Source organism: Miscanthus floridulus, unplaced genomic scaffold (assembly GCF_019320115.1).
Source record: "Miscanthus floridulus cultivar M001 unplaced genomic scaffold, ASM1932011v1 os_1410_1_2, whole genome shotgun sequence".
Lineage (NCBI taxonomy): Eukaryota > Viridiplantae > Streptophyta > Magnoliopsida > Poales > Poaceae > Miscanthus > Miscanthus floridulus.
In genome coordinates, this window is record NW_027097703.1 from 1 (window position 1) to 12,681 (window position 12,681).

General features: G+C 44.8%; 1 pseudogene; it reads left to right on the top strand.

Annotated features, from left to right (window-relative positions):
• Positions 1-9,512: 9,512 nt before the first annotated feature.
• Positions 9,513-12,505, top strand: LOC136534012 (probable serine/threonine-protein kinase At1g01540; annotated as a pseudogene).
• The last annotated feature ends 176 nt before the right edge of the window (positions 12,506-12,681 follow it).

Here is a 12,681-nt window from a genome sequence, read left to right on the forward strand (position 1 = left end):
GCTCAGCATGAAATGACCGGACGCTCAGCCACTGTGTCCGGTCGAGTCCAGTAAGCCTCTAGGGCCGACCGGACGCGTCTGATAGAAACTGACCGGACGCTGAGCCTCAGCGTCCGATCGATTACAGTAAGCATCCCACGGATGATAGGACGCGTCCGGTCACACCAGACCGGACGCTGCCAGTGTCCGATCAACTGTTCCACCGAACACCGATTTTGCTAATTCACACCGGACGCGTCCGGTGTGGCGACCAGACGCGTCCGGTCGCTGAGTACGTCGCCAAATACCGGACGTGTCCAGTCACCATACCGGACGCGTCCGGTCACTCTGTAACCAGCGTGACTAACTCGTTTTCAACTCTATCTTCTTCACCCTTGCTCAAATGTGCCAACCACCAAGTGTATCACCTTGTGCATATGTGTTAGCATATTTTCACAAACATTTTCAAGGATGTTAGCCACTCAACTTGCCATGCCACTCGATCCTAGCGACAATGCAAAGTTAGATCACTCGAGTGGCACTAGATGACCGATATGCAAACAAGTTTGCCCCTCTTGATAGTACGTCCATCTATCCTAAACCTGGTCATAAATTTCTCTACACACCTATGACCGGTGAAATAAAATGCCCTAGGTTATACCTTTGCCTTGCGCATTCCATTCCATCTCCTCCAATGTCGATGCAACACATGCATCAACATGATCAATAATGATATGATCCACTTCATATCATCACGTGATCATATTGGTTCATCGATTTTGACATCACTTGCTTTTCATCGTTGCCTTCATCCATCGACGCCAAGTCTTGCTCAAGCTTCACCGCCACACAGTCCATTGCTCCAAAGCCTCCGACTTGCCCTTCACGCTTGCAACCGGTCCATCAAGCCAAGTCTTGTCTTGATCTTCTCCACCTTGATCATATGACTCAATGTCATGTCTCATGTGCAATGAGCTCCTTCATCTTCACATGTGTGAGCTTTGCAACATCTCCAAGCCATTTTCACCTTCATGACATATGTTGCTCACACACATGTACTTGTGGACTAATCACCTGTGTATCTCACATAAACACAGTTAGTCCACCTAGGGTTGTCACTCAATTACCAAAACCATACAAGGACCTTTCAGTCTTGTGCCTTCCCCGGCGGAGAGCTGAAAGATAACTCTAGTGAATTGCTCATGTCATTGAGTTACCTCGCTAGTGGGTAGGTTTTTGCGGTGTCCAATTATGTGGACGAGGTTCATGCAACACCTCTTAGCCGCTGAACCACCAAGTGTTGGTCGACACAACGGGGACTAGCGTGCCGACAAGCACATGAACCTCGAAAGAAAAATTGGTTGTCTCTTGCCCTTTTGTATTCTCCTGGTGTTTGATTTAGTATTCATCTTGTGATTGGTTCACTCCTCTACACGGTGGTATAATCACCCTACTCACTCATTTATATTCTTGCAAACTAGTTGTGGCAAGCTCTTTAGTGTAATTAGAATTGAGAGCTTGCTTTATTATTTTAAGTTCATCTAGTGGAGCTCTTTAGAGTAGCAAGATTGGGAGCTCTTAGTGAGTAGTAACATTGCAAGTTGTGTGCCTAGTAATCATTGCAACTAGAATTGTTGGATAGGTGGCTTGCAACTCTTGTAGAGCTAGAGCAAGTTTGCATTTCGCTATTTATCATACTAATCAAATTGCTCTAGTTGATTTGTAGATTTTTAAATAGGCTATTCACCCCCATCTAGACATATTAGGACCTTTCACCTATATAAAATAAAGTAATGATGATGTACGTGTACTTTTAATATGGTCATATGTATATGGATTGAGATGAATGTGCGTGTATGGAATGCATATATTTGCGTCATATTTTTGTTTGGTTTGCATCAAAAAATAAAGGAAACTCTGCCGAAATTTTCTGCCCAAATTTGTATTACTTCGTACAAAAACTTCACTAACGATGGCGTACGTGCTGTGCAGGTTGGATCGTTAGAAAAATAGGAAGATTTTTTATTCAGAGAAGCACCACTAGTACTACATTGAACAGTGAGAGCTGTTGGACGCTAACGTGGACGAGAACGATGAGCCGCACATGAACCTTGAGTATAGGCGCTACTAATCTTGGTATCAAGGTGCGACACGTTGCAGGCTGATGCTACAATGGACAGAAGATGACTACGCCGACATCGAGTCCTCTGACGACAAAGACACAACGTACGACCAAAGTACTCATGTAGAAAGGTAGGTGGAGGTAGGACCAGTCTTGGACAGAGTGGTAAGTTAATTACCTTATTTTTCTATGTTCAGTTGCATACCAATACAATCTTACTGAGAACTTTGTTGTAGGGCAACACCCTTAAATGCTCGGTTGAAGACATTGAGCGCTTTCGTTCGAGAGTCAGGGACGATGACACACATAGCTTCCTAGACGTAAGATTCTAAAAATTCTGTATAATATTAATACGTTAAATTCTTTTAGTTAACATGATTTTATACAATAGACACTATCACGTCGGCTACGTCATGCGGCTACTCGTTGTGGTTGTAGGACAACCACGATGCAAGACGTGCATGTTCCTTCCGCAGGTAGAGGAGGCTTAGGTTCGTCTAGCCAGATACCTACAGGGTCCATAGGCATTGTGTACGAGGATGAGGACGATGAGGAGGTGGACTAGAGGCACAAAGAGCTTTGATCATCTCAGCTATAGGACGCTCCCTCGACTCAGCCTACACAGCATCTAGGCACTAGACGACACCGTCCACTTGACCCTTACACTCTATGCACCGACGTTCTTAGTCACAAGGGTAAGGGTAAGACTAGGAGACAGTGTGGGTTTATGGTAGAGTTTATGATAGATGTTATTATGTACTATTATGGACTTTGTGGACATTTATTATGAACTATTGTGGACTATATGGACTATTATTATGGATTGTATGGACTATTATTATGAACTATGAACTACTATAGACTATAATTATGGACTGTGTGGACTATTAATATACTCATGTATACGGTTTGAGATGAATGTGACATATATTTGTGTGTCTAAACATGTTGTATTGAGGTTAAATATTCATGTCATATTTGTGTATGGATTGCATTAAAAAAATAGGGAAAATTATGCCGAAATTTTCTGCCTAAAGTACATTTGTGCAGTACACCTATAGCATCTAGTCTTTACAGTGATTTATCATGTCACCGTCAAATAGGCTTTTTAGTGTCCATTGAAATAATGATTGAAGTCTGAATTCAAATAGGCTTTCAGTCATGAAATCTAGGCTCTCCAGTGTCCTTCGATGTAGGCTTTTCAGTGATTCTAAGTAGACTTTACAAGAGCATTTACAATACAATACAACGGCTAACAAACCTGCCTTTGCCTATATATATGCGTTCCAGGATGCATTGCTAACCAAAAATAAAACCAAACTAGTATTCAGTTTTGTTGGAGTCGAAATGTCTGGAGGGTCATCTAGAGTAAAGGGTTTCGGGAGTGGGAGAGAAAAGGAGAGACGAATAGAACTCCCATTGTGTGGGAGGGGTCTCTTGGTCCTAATTTATTTGAGTAACCAGTGTATCAGTTTTCCTCCGAGAGCAAGAGTGATTTCACTAAAGAGTGCTCTCTCAGAGGATACGATAACCAGAAGGAAGATTGACCAAAATACATGCATGATAAGGACTGCTTAGTGCAGATGTTCACCGAAGGAATCGATGGAGGTCGTCGCTTCTTCAAATGCCCGCGAGCATGGGTAATTGCTATTATATTTTGTTTGTTAAATATGTTTCTCGAATACCCTTATAACTCACAGGACATACTTATTGTAGTCTTCCGAGTCCAAAGAAAAATATGGGTTCACTAGGTGGGTCGATCCTCAACCAATTTATCGGCATCAGCAGTACATCTACTATCTGCAGGACCGTATCTTCGATCTACAAAGAAAAGTTAGCAGCGGTTATAAGGAAGGCGAAGACGACAACAACAACAATGGTGCAGGTTCACAAGAGGCACTCTACAATGATCCATATTGCACCTGCCCTAATCACAAGAACAAGGGGCCTCCGCCACCACCCTCGCCACCACCACCACCAACAACAGAAGGCTACTGTGGAGAAGGTGCAACACAATTTACTATATGGCCACACTATTAAGACGACCCTATCTTATTCACGTGGCACATCCATGTGTTTGTTGTTTGGTTTAATTACCTAAGGCATGTTAGATTTAGTCAAAGGAACTATATACCCTTGTTTGGTACATGTTCTCACATGCCATTTCGTGTGCTTGTTATTCGCTTCAATTACCTAAGGCATGTTAGGTTTAGTTCAGGACCTCTGTACCCTAGTTTGGTACATGTTCTCATATGCCATTTCATGTGTTGTGCGTGTTGAATTATATAATGCCCTATTTCGTTAGGTTTTATTTGTAGTATGTGATCTTATTTCACTACGTCCGCCATATTAAACTGAATATTATGACCACAGATAATGAAAACAACAACACAATGAAAAGACTAATACTATGACACATTAAATAACACAATAATACTAGAAGTACATGCCGACAAACTAAATAACGCAGTACATGACCTAAGTATGCCCATACTTAAAGTGCATTACATGACAACACAATGAAAAATCCAACAGTAGACAACATTGTTCATGAATAAACCATAGAACTAGCAAGTCATGGAGACTACTGAGGCCAACGAGACCACTTTCCCTTTCTCAGAGCATCGGGATTCTCCTTCATCGCTGCTTTCGCTCAGTGTGCACGCTTAAGCTTCTTCTCTCTCTCCTCCCCATACGCAGCAACACGCCTTCTTTCCTCCTCTTTCTTGTGGTCCTTTTCTGTAGCATCCTCTCTGAGTCTCTTCTCCATCATCTCCTTATCCTCTGCCTTCCACCGTAACAGTTTTTGCATCTATTCCTTGTCTTCAGGCTTGATCTCAGTGTCGATCCACTCCTTAAAATAACAGAGCGGTTGAGGGGTCTGCAACAAATATAATTGTTACAAAACAAAAAAAATCATGCAAGATTGCATAGGAAACAAAATAATTATTACACAACATCAATTCCTCACCATCTTGTTAATGCGGCGCTGACGAAGTGTAGGCTCAAACGCAAAATTAGAACACATCCAATACCTCTGCCTATACATGTCCTCTTCATCGGACATGGCTATCTTGCAAGGATCACCGCAAAAGCACATAGGCACTGAAACACCACTAGGCAGAGGCAATGGGTCGAAGGCATTTCCAGTCATCCGGCCATAACTACAATTTAACCAATTTTATTCTAAGAACCGAAAGCAATTTACATTACACCCTAAACCTAGGGTTTCCCATTTGATCCACAATAATGAACCCATAATATAACAACATGCGCTGAGGTTACCTTGGTTTGCTAGATTTTCCACGCCTTGGCATCCTACAGTTGTATAATACAAATATTAAAAATTACATGAAACCCTAAGTAATGACGATTCTTAGGTTGAAAAATCTGACTAATATATACCGAATCGATGCGAAAAAAATTAGGAGGGGAACGAGGATACCTTGCTCTCGAAGATCTACGGATCAATCAAAGTTTACAAGGTTCAATATACCGATTTGTGAGGTAGGCGAAGTAGGGAGAGCAAAAACCCGAGAGAGAAGAAAGAAGAGGAAGAAGCCTCGGTCAGGAAGGTTGGGCGCTAGGTTAAAATACCACCTCGGCGTCAATAATCTCGGTGCCAATAATCCTGGCCCCAACCTCAGCGCCAATGACCCCGGCGTCGAGGTGGCTATCATGTTACCGCCACGTCTGCGTCGACGTCGACGTGGCTAAGGAAGCTCGACGCCAAATGCTTTGGCGCCGAGACGCGTAATCTTGGCGCCAATAACTATGGCACCGAGCTGAGGGTCTTGATTTTGAAAGCATACCTGCAGAGACATATTTGTGACAAACTTAAAAAAAAAAGACCAAGAAACAAAAAAAAAAAATCGGCCATAACGCCGGCACCTCAGGCTTGTTGGTTCTCAGCGTGGGTGCAGTCCCGAACAGAAGACGTCAAGCGGGGCCCCGATCGACGGCAGCATCCACAGGCAGATCGCAAACCGTGACGGAACGTCGGCAACCGACGATACACTGTTAGAGTTAGTTGTGATCTCGACAAATGTAGGTCTTGGGCTCATATCAAGTTGAGGTCGCATTGACTGAAATCTGCCATTTTCAGTCGACTGCTCAGTAGGAAGACGCATTTAGCGAATGTTATTATTGCTAGCATCGGTTCTTTTTTTTTTTCGTACGTATGAAGCGCAGCTGAGGAACGGAAACGCCCAGCAGTCATCATTCATCAGGCCATCATAATCTTCTTCCTTTCGGAGAGAGGGATGACTGAGGAATCAGCCAGCCATGGGCCTGTTCGCTGGTTGGTTTCTGGGCTGGTTTGGACTGGCTGGTGCTGATTTGTTATGAGAGAAAAACACTTACGAGCGAACATGCCTATCTGGAACCTGCCGTGGCGGGCTGGTGGCCCTCTGCTTTTTACCGGGACGGGCCGTAGCGACTAGCGACACAGTTGCGATGCTTCGGGTGTCCTAGTCACGTGACGCACCCACCCCAGGCCCCAGCCAGCGCTGCAGCAGATCACCAACAGGCTTTGGCCTGTTCGCTGGGTTCATAAGTCCGGCTGACGTGAGTTCGGCGCGAGAGAAAAATACTGGCTGGCTGGCTGGCTGGCTGGCTGGCTGAACCCAACGAACCAACAGGTTAAACAGCTCCGCTCGGCATTTCAGCATTGACGGTTCTCCGCGAAGCGAGTTCCGAGCAGTGAGCACTGACGTGACCCTTTCCCTCGCCCTCGCCCAGCAGTACCAAACCAGAGGCGCACGCTAGTGGCTACAACTAGTAAACCAGAAATTTCTCTCTCTATAATACGTACGTAATAATCTCCTTGTGACAATGAATTTTGTTTTCCGAAACCTCATGATTTCGTCTAACCTAAAAAACTCTTGTCATCTCTATCATGTTTGTGAGCAGCAGCAAACAAGACAACAAGCACGTACTGGGTTCCGCAAGGAAAAAGAAAAGGCAACATGCATGGTTTGCCAATGTGAAGGTTTGTTGTCATTTTTACGGGCTGGCCGTAAGGTGATTCCAATTTCTTAGACGATATAGGATAGTAACGTCACCCCTAAAGAAAATAGTAACAACACGGTCTATGTATCAAAAGATGCTTTGGGCTGTACATTATTACAATAATTACCCATAGCAACAGCAAAAATAATAGTTCTTTTAAAAACAAGAATGCTAAGACCCTGTTTGGATCGCATGGGACCATTTAGCTCTCGAGGCTCTAAACACGTGGTCTAAAGTGTTTTTATTTAGCCATCATCACCAAAAAAAAAATCATTAGCTCAATAGACCATACAAGTGAGTTAAAGTGGTCTAAAGTTTGGCTTTAAACTTTAGCCAACTAAACTTTAGACCATGAGATTCAAATAGGGCTTTATGAATATCAGATTGGTTGGTCCGTATCATTATTCACTTTAACTCCCACGCATCCCATTGTTACAAACCAATCAATCCAACTACACCATTTCTGTGAAAATCCTTTCATATAGGCAAAAGATTCTTGCATATAGGACCATTTCACTTTATATGCTTTCTCAAAATCCAATTTGATTGACAACGTTCAATTTTTTTTCCCTATGCAATTTATGTAAGCTTTCATGGGGAATAACTACTCGTTCTATAATGCATCTACTTGACATGAAAACAGTTGTGCAATGTTGATTACTTTATCTGCTACACCAACTAGTCTATATATTAAGATTGAAATAACCTTTGTGGAGATTTCGGAGCTAACACTCAAAACACATATATATTTGGCGGAATTGCTTTATATGCCAAAACCTAAACTAAAAAGAGGCAAGGTTCCTTTATGAAATTCATCAAACAACGTCATAAGATTGATTGTTATTATTTTCCAAGAAGACTCTATTAAGTTTTCTAACAAAACATATATGGGTTATGTGCTTTATTAAGTTCCATCCAAACCGGGTGCTTTATTAAGTTTCATATGAAAAATCGTATCCTTACCTCTTTTTCATTGTATAAGAAGCTCGTTTTCAATATCACTTATTTGAGGTGTGTCATCAACTTGTGATTCAATCAACGATAATTGACCCCTAGATTGATAATAAGCCTTTATGTAATTAGTAATATAAGATTTAAGAGCATCATTATCATTAAAAGTTTGGTCCACTTTCACCGATTGAAAAAGGGTAAAGTACATTTTTCAACCTCCAACTCGCATTGAAGTTTGATTTTCAACCTTCAACTATGAAACCGGGTAACAGACGCCCTCCAACTATCAAAACCAATCAAATTTGGTCCTCAGCTGGTTTCAAAAATGGTTTTCTATTTTCTAATAATAATAAAATCTGATTCGATCTCTAGAAGTTCATAATTAATTTATTTTAAAATAAATGCTGGCGGGGGATAGCAAGGCTACTGTATACATTAATACAGGGCTTGGCGCTCGCGGTCCACCTCTCAAGTTGTTTTTGGCCAAAAGCAAGCCGGTGTGCAAAACTATCATGCAAAAGAACGGAATGCAAACAATTTAATTCCGTGCGAAATTAAATTCCGTGCGAAATTAAATTCCATGCAAAATTAAAAACAATTTTTAAATATAGCATCAACATATATATAACATCTTTAGAAGAAAACATGAACTAGTTTCATATTTTTATAATTTAAAATAAATTAATTATGAACTTTTAGAGATCGAACTGGATTATTATTATTATTATTATTATTATTATTATTATTATTATTATTATTATTATTATTATTATTATTATTATTATTATTATTATTGTTGTTGTTGTTGTTGTTGTTGTTGTTGTTGTTGTTGTTATAAAATAGAAAATCGCTTTTGAAACTAGCCGAGGACCAAATTTGTCCTGTTTTGACAGTTGGAGGGTGTCTGTTACCCGTTTTCATAGTTGAAGGTTGAAAATCGAACTTCAATGGGGATTGGAGGTTGAAAAATGTACTTTACCCATTGAAAAAAATACATGATTTATGATACCTTCCATTATCGACCAGTTGGAAGTACCATATATTACAATCCCCATTAAATAAATTATTTATCTTTTTTTTTTATCTTTGGTACCATTTGATTTATTCTTCTCTAAGTAAATGAACTAGCTCTTTTTTAATGTGCGCTTGAGATCAATCTCGTCATATAGCAAAGGACCTATATTTGCCTTTCTCTGTCAAGATAAATTAGTTAAATTTGAAATATTTCTCAGCCAAGACAAATTAGTTAGATTTGAAAATGGGAGGGTTCTCAACTTACGTAGGTGCTCGCATTTTTCTGAATACGGTTGGAGGTGCTAATATGAATAGAGCATGTATTTGTGCGTGTGAGTACCTTTGTGTAGCAGTGTTCGCGATTGTGTAACAAATTTGAACTATAGTTTCAAGTGGATCTACACGGTAGTCCCATTAACTGGAAAGCCCTAATTAAATGGAAACTGAACCTACAGCTACAACTCCACGAGCTTGAGCTTCCACGGCTCAGCGTCGGCGCGCAGCCATGACTCCGAGGGCGCTACCCCAGCACACCGCGCGGCGCGTGGCGAGCAGCCCCCAGGGCCGCCACCCCCGTTCCCCCACGCCTGCGCCGCCGCGCCACCATCTCCATCCACAGCACAAGCAGCAGGGGCCCACGGCGCTGGCGTCCGTGTTGGGCGTCGGCGTCCCGAGAGTCGACTGGCTCTCGCAGCGCACCCCTGTCCTCGGCCTCCGCGCCTGGGTCCTCGTCGCCGCAGGCGCCGCGGCGGCCGCCCTCGCCCTTCTCTGCATCATCGTCTGCCTCTGCCGCCGCCGCACACCTCGCCTGGCCCCGTGCCCGCACCGCCCCGGCGCCAGCAAGTCCCTCAAGCACCGCGTGCATGCGCATCATCAACATCAAGCAGTGGCAATGCCGCCGCCGGCGCCGGCGGCCAACAAGGACGTCGAGGAGGCTGCAGCCGCTCGGTGGCGCCCCGCTTCGTTCGAACAACCGCCGATCGAGGCCATCAAGGGGGAGCAGAAGGCGCCGCTGATCCTCGCGCAGCATTTCGCGAGGACGAGCGGCGAGACGGCCACGAGCAGCGGCGGCGACGACGACGGCGAGAGCACCGTGAGCGACCACGGCGGCAGCGATGCAGAGGTTCCAGAGGCGGCGGCGCGGCGCGGGTGGGGCCGGCGGTACACGCACCGTGAGATGGAGGAGGCCACGGGCGGGCTCACCGCCGCCAACGTGATGGGGGAAGGCGGGTACGGCGTCGTATTCAGGGGCGTGCTCCGCGACGGCACCGCCGTCGCCATCAAAAACCTCCACAACAACAGGTTAACTTCTTCCCTCCGCTTCGAGATTTGTCCGGTTGGATCCGAAGCATGAACAAAACTCACACGCAAAACTTTGCGGGGCTTACGATCGTTTTTTTGTTTCCTGGATCTCATGCTGAAAAATCTCTTATTTCATTTTTCTAAAAGCTTATTATCACCAAATATGTGCTTCTTTCTTAGTTGGCCGCAAAAGCAGAGGTGGTGGTTGGTACGTTTCAATTTGGATTAAATTGCTTCTTGTATCGTCCTGAACACAACAAATTCAAACTCTCTCCACTCTTCAGATCAGTGTCAGATGTATCGCGCTAGCCACGCCAGTGATCGTACCATTCATCAGTTAAAGAAAGAAAATAAAATCATCAGTTGTTATATACTTATAATCAGGGGTCAGGCCGAGAAAGATTTTAGGATGGAGGTTCAGACGATCGGGCGCGTCCGGCACAAGAACCTGGTCAGTTTACTCGGCTACTGCAGCGAGGGAGCTTGCAGGTACAATGCAAATCACCATTCAGTTTAAACGAGACATGATTGAACCACATTGACAGTATTTTGATCCAAAGAGTTGTTGTGTCCCCCCATCATCAGGATGCTTGTTTACCAGTACATGGAGAACAGTAATCTGGATAGGTGGCTGCACCATGATGACAGTGAAATCAGCCCACTGACCTGGGACATCAGGATGCGCATACTCCTTGGAACGGCTAAAGGGTAACGCTTTCTTTTGCTTTGCTTTATCCGTACTAGTTTGCCTGCCCATCTAATGCCCGGACTGAAGTTATGATGGCCAGAAAACATTAAAACTTTGTTGACACAGCACAACAGTACTGGTTTTGCCGTTTAATGGGCATGATTAGGGAAGTAGTAGCAAGCTGCGTCTGAAAGCAACATTGTCCGCCTGTCTGGCCCTCTGTACTCTGTACCTAATTTGTTATTACAACTGCCGAAGACTGAATTGTGCAGTTTCTCATGTACAATTCCTGACGTTTCAGGTTGGCCTATCTCCACGAGGGTCTGGAGCCCAAGATAGTTCACCGCGACATCAAATCCAGCAACATTCTCCTGGACCGGCAGTGGAACGCCAAGGTGTCGGATTTCGGGCTCGCCAAGCTTCTCTGCTCTGAGAGATCCTACATTACCACTCGTGTCATGGGAACGTTCGGGTCAGTGTTGTGTTGGTTTCCTCTGTTTTCGCAGGGAGGGCTGTTGTTCGAGTGCTGCACTGCAGGTATGTGGCACCGGAGTACGCCAAGACCGGAATGCTGAACGAGAGGAGCGACGTGTACAGCTTCGGAGTACTCGTGATGGAGGTCATAACCGGCAGGACTCCGACCAACCCATGAGGTGGGCTGCCAGCTCCCATGGCTGCCGATCAATCCATTCTGTGGCAATGCTAAATTGTTGCTGCTGTCTCTCCCTTCAGGTGAACCTGGTGGAGTGGCTGAAGCGCATGGTCGCGGAGCGGAGGGTGGAGGAGGTGCTGGACCCGAGGCTGCCGGAGCCGCCTCCGTCCAAGGCGCTGAAGCGGGCAGTCCTCGCCGCGCTCCGGTGCGTCGACCCGGACGGCAGCCAGAGACCCACCATGCCGCATGTGGTTCATATGCTCGAAGACGACCAGATTCTCAGAGACGTACGCCAGAACCCATGTAAAGCTTGAGCTTCACAGTGTCCTCGTTCTGATATTAACCACTTTGATTTGAAAATGCGTGGCCTGCAGGAATTCAAGCTCGCGCGGGATCTGTCTCCTCGGGAGTCAGATAGCTACGAACGCGAACGCAGCAGGTGATGCCGTGATGGGAGGCAGGGGTATAGTCTGGGACACTGGGATGCTAATAATAGCAAAATGTTTTGGCACAAGTTGTAATCTATTGCGTTGTAAGATTGTATCCATTTCAGTTCACAGATCGGCAGGACTGCGCGGTTCCGATTCAGTGGTCCGCTTGGCTGAGGTTCAGGGGTAAGATGGTAGTACTTGTTAGCCTAGGAATCCAAACAGGAATGAACTAATCACTAGTCCTAATTCATCCAAACAGAGCCTAATCCTCTGTCAGCCCCTCTTTTGCATGATCTAAACCTAACAAAGGTACACTCTGCCTTGCCAGTCGCCACTTTGTGAAGGAAGAAACTAGTGCGTTTACGACTCCTTGCTGGATGTAACCACCGCTGGTCCGCTGCACCTGCACGAGCCATCACATGGCGCTGCGCCGGACCTGAATGAACCGCTCTGGCCTCGATTGATCGGGCTTAGCCTGCATCCCTCAGATGGCTTACACGAAAAGGCCGTGCTCTAGCAGATGCGCAGCAGC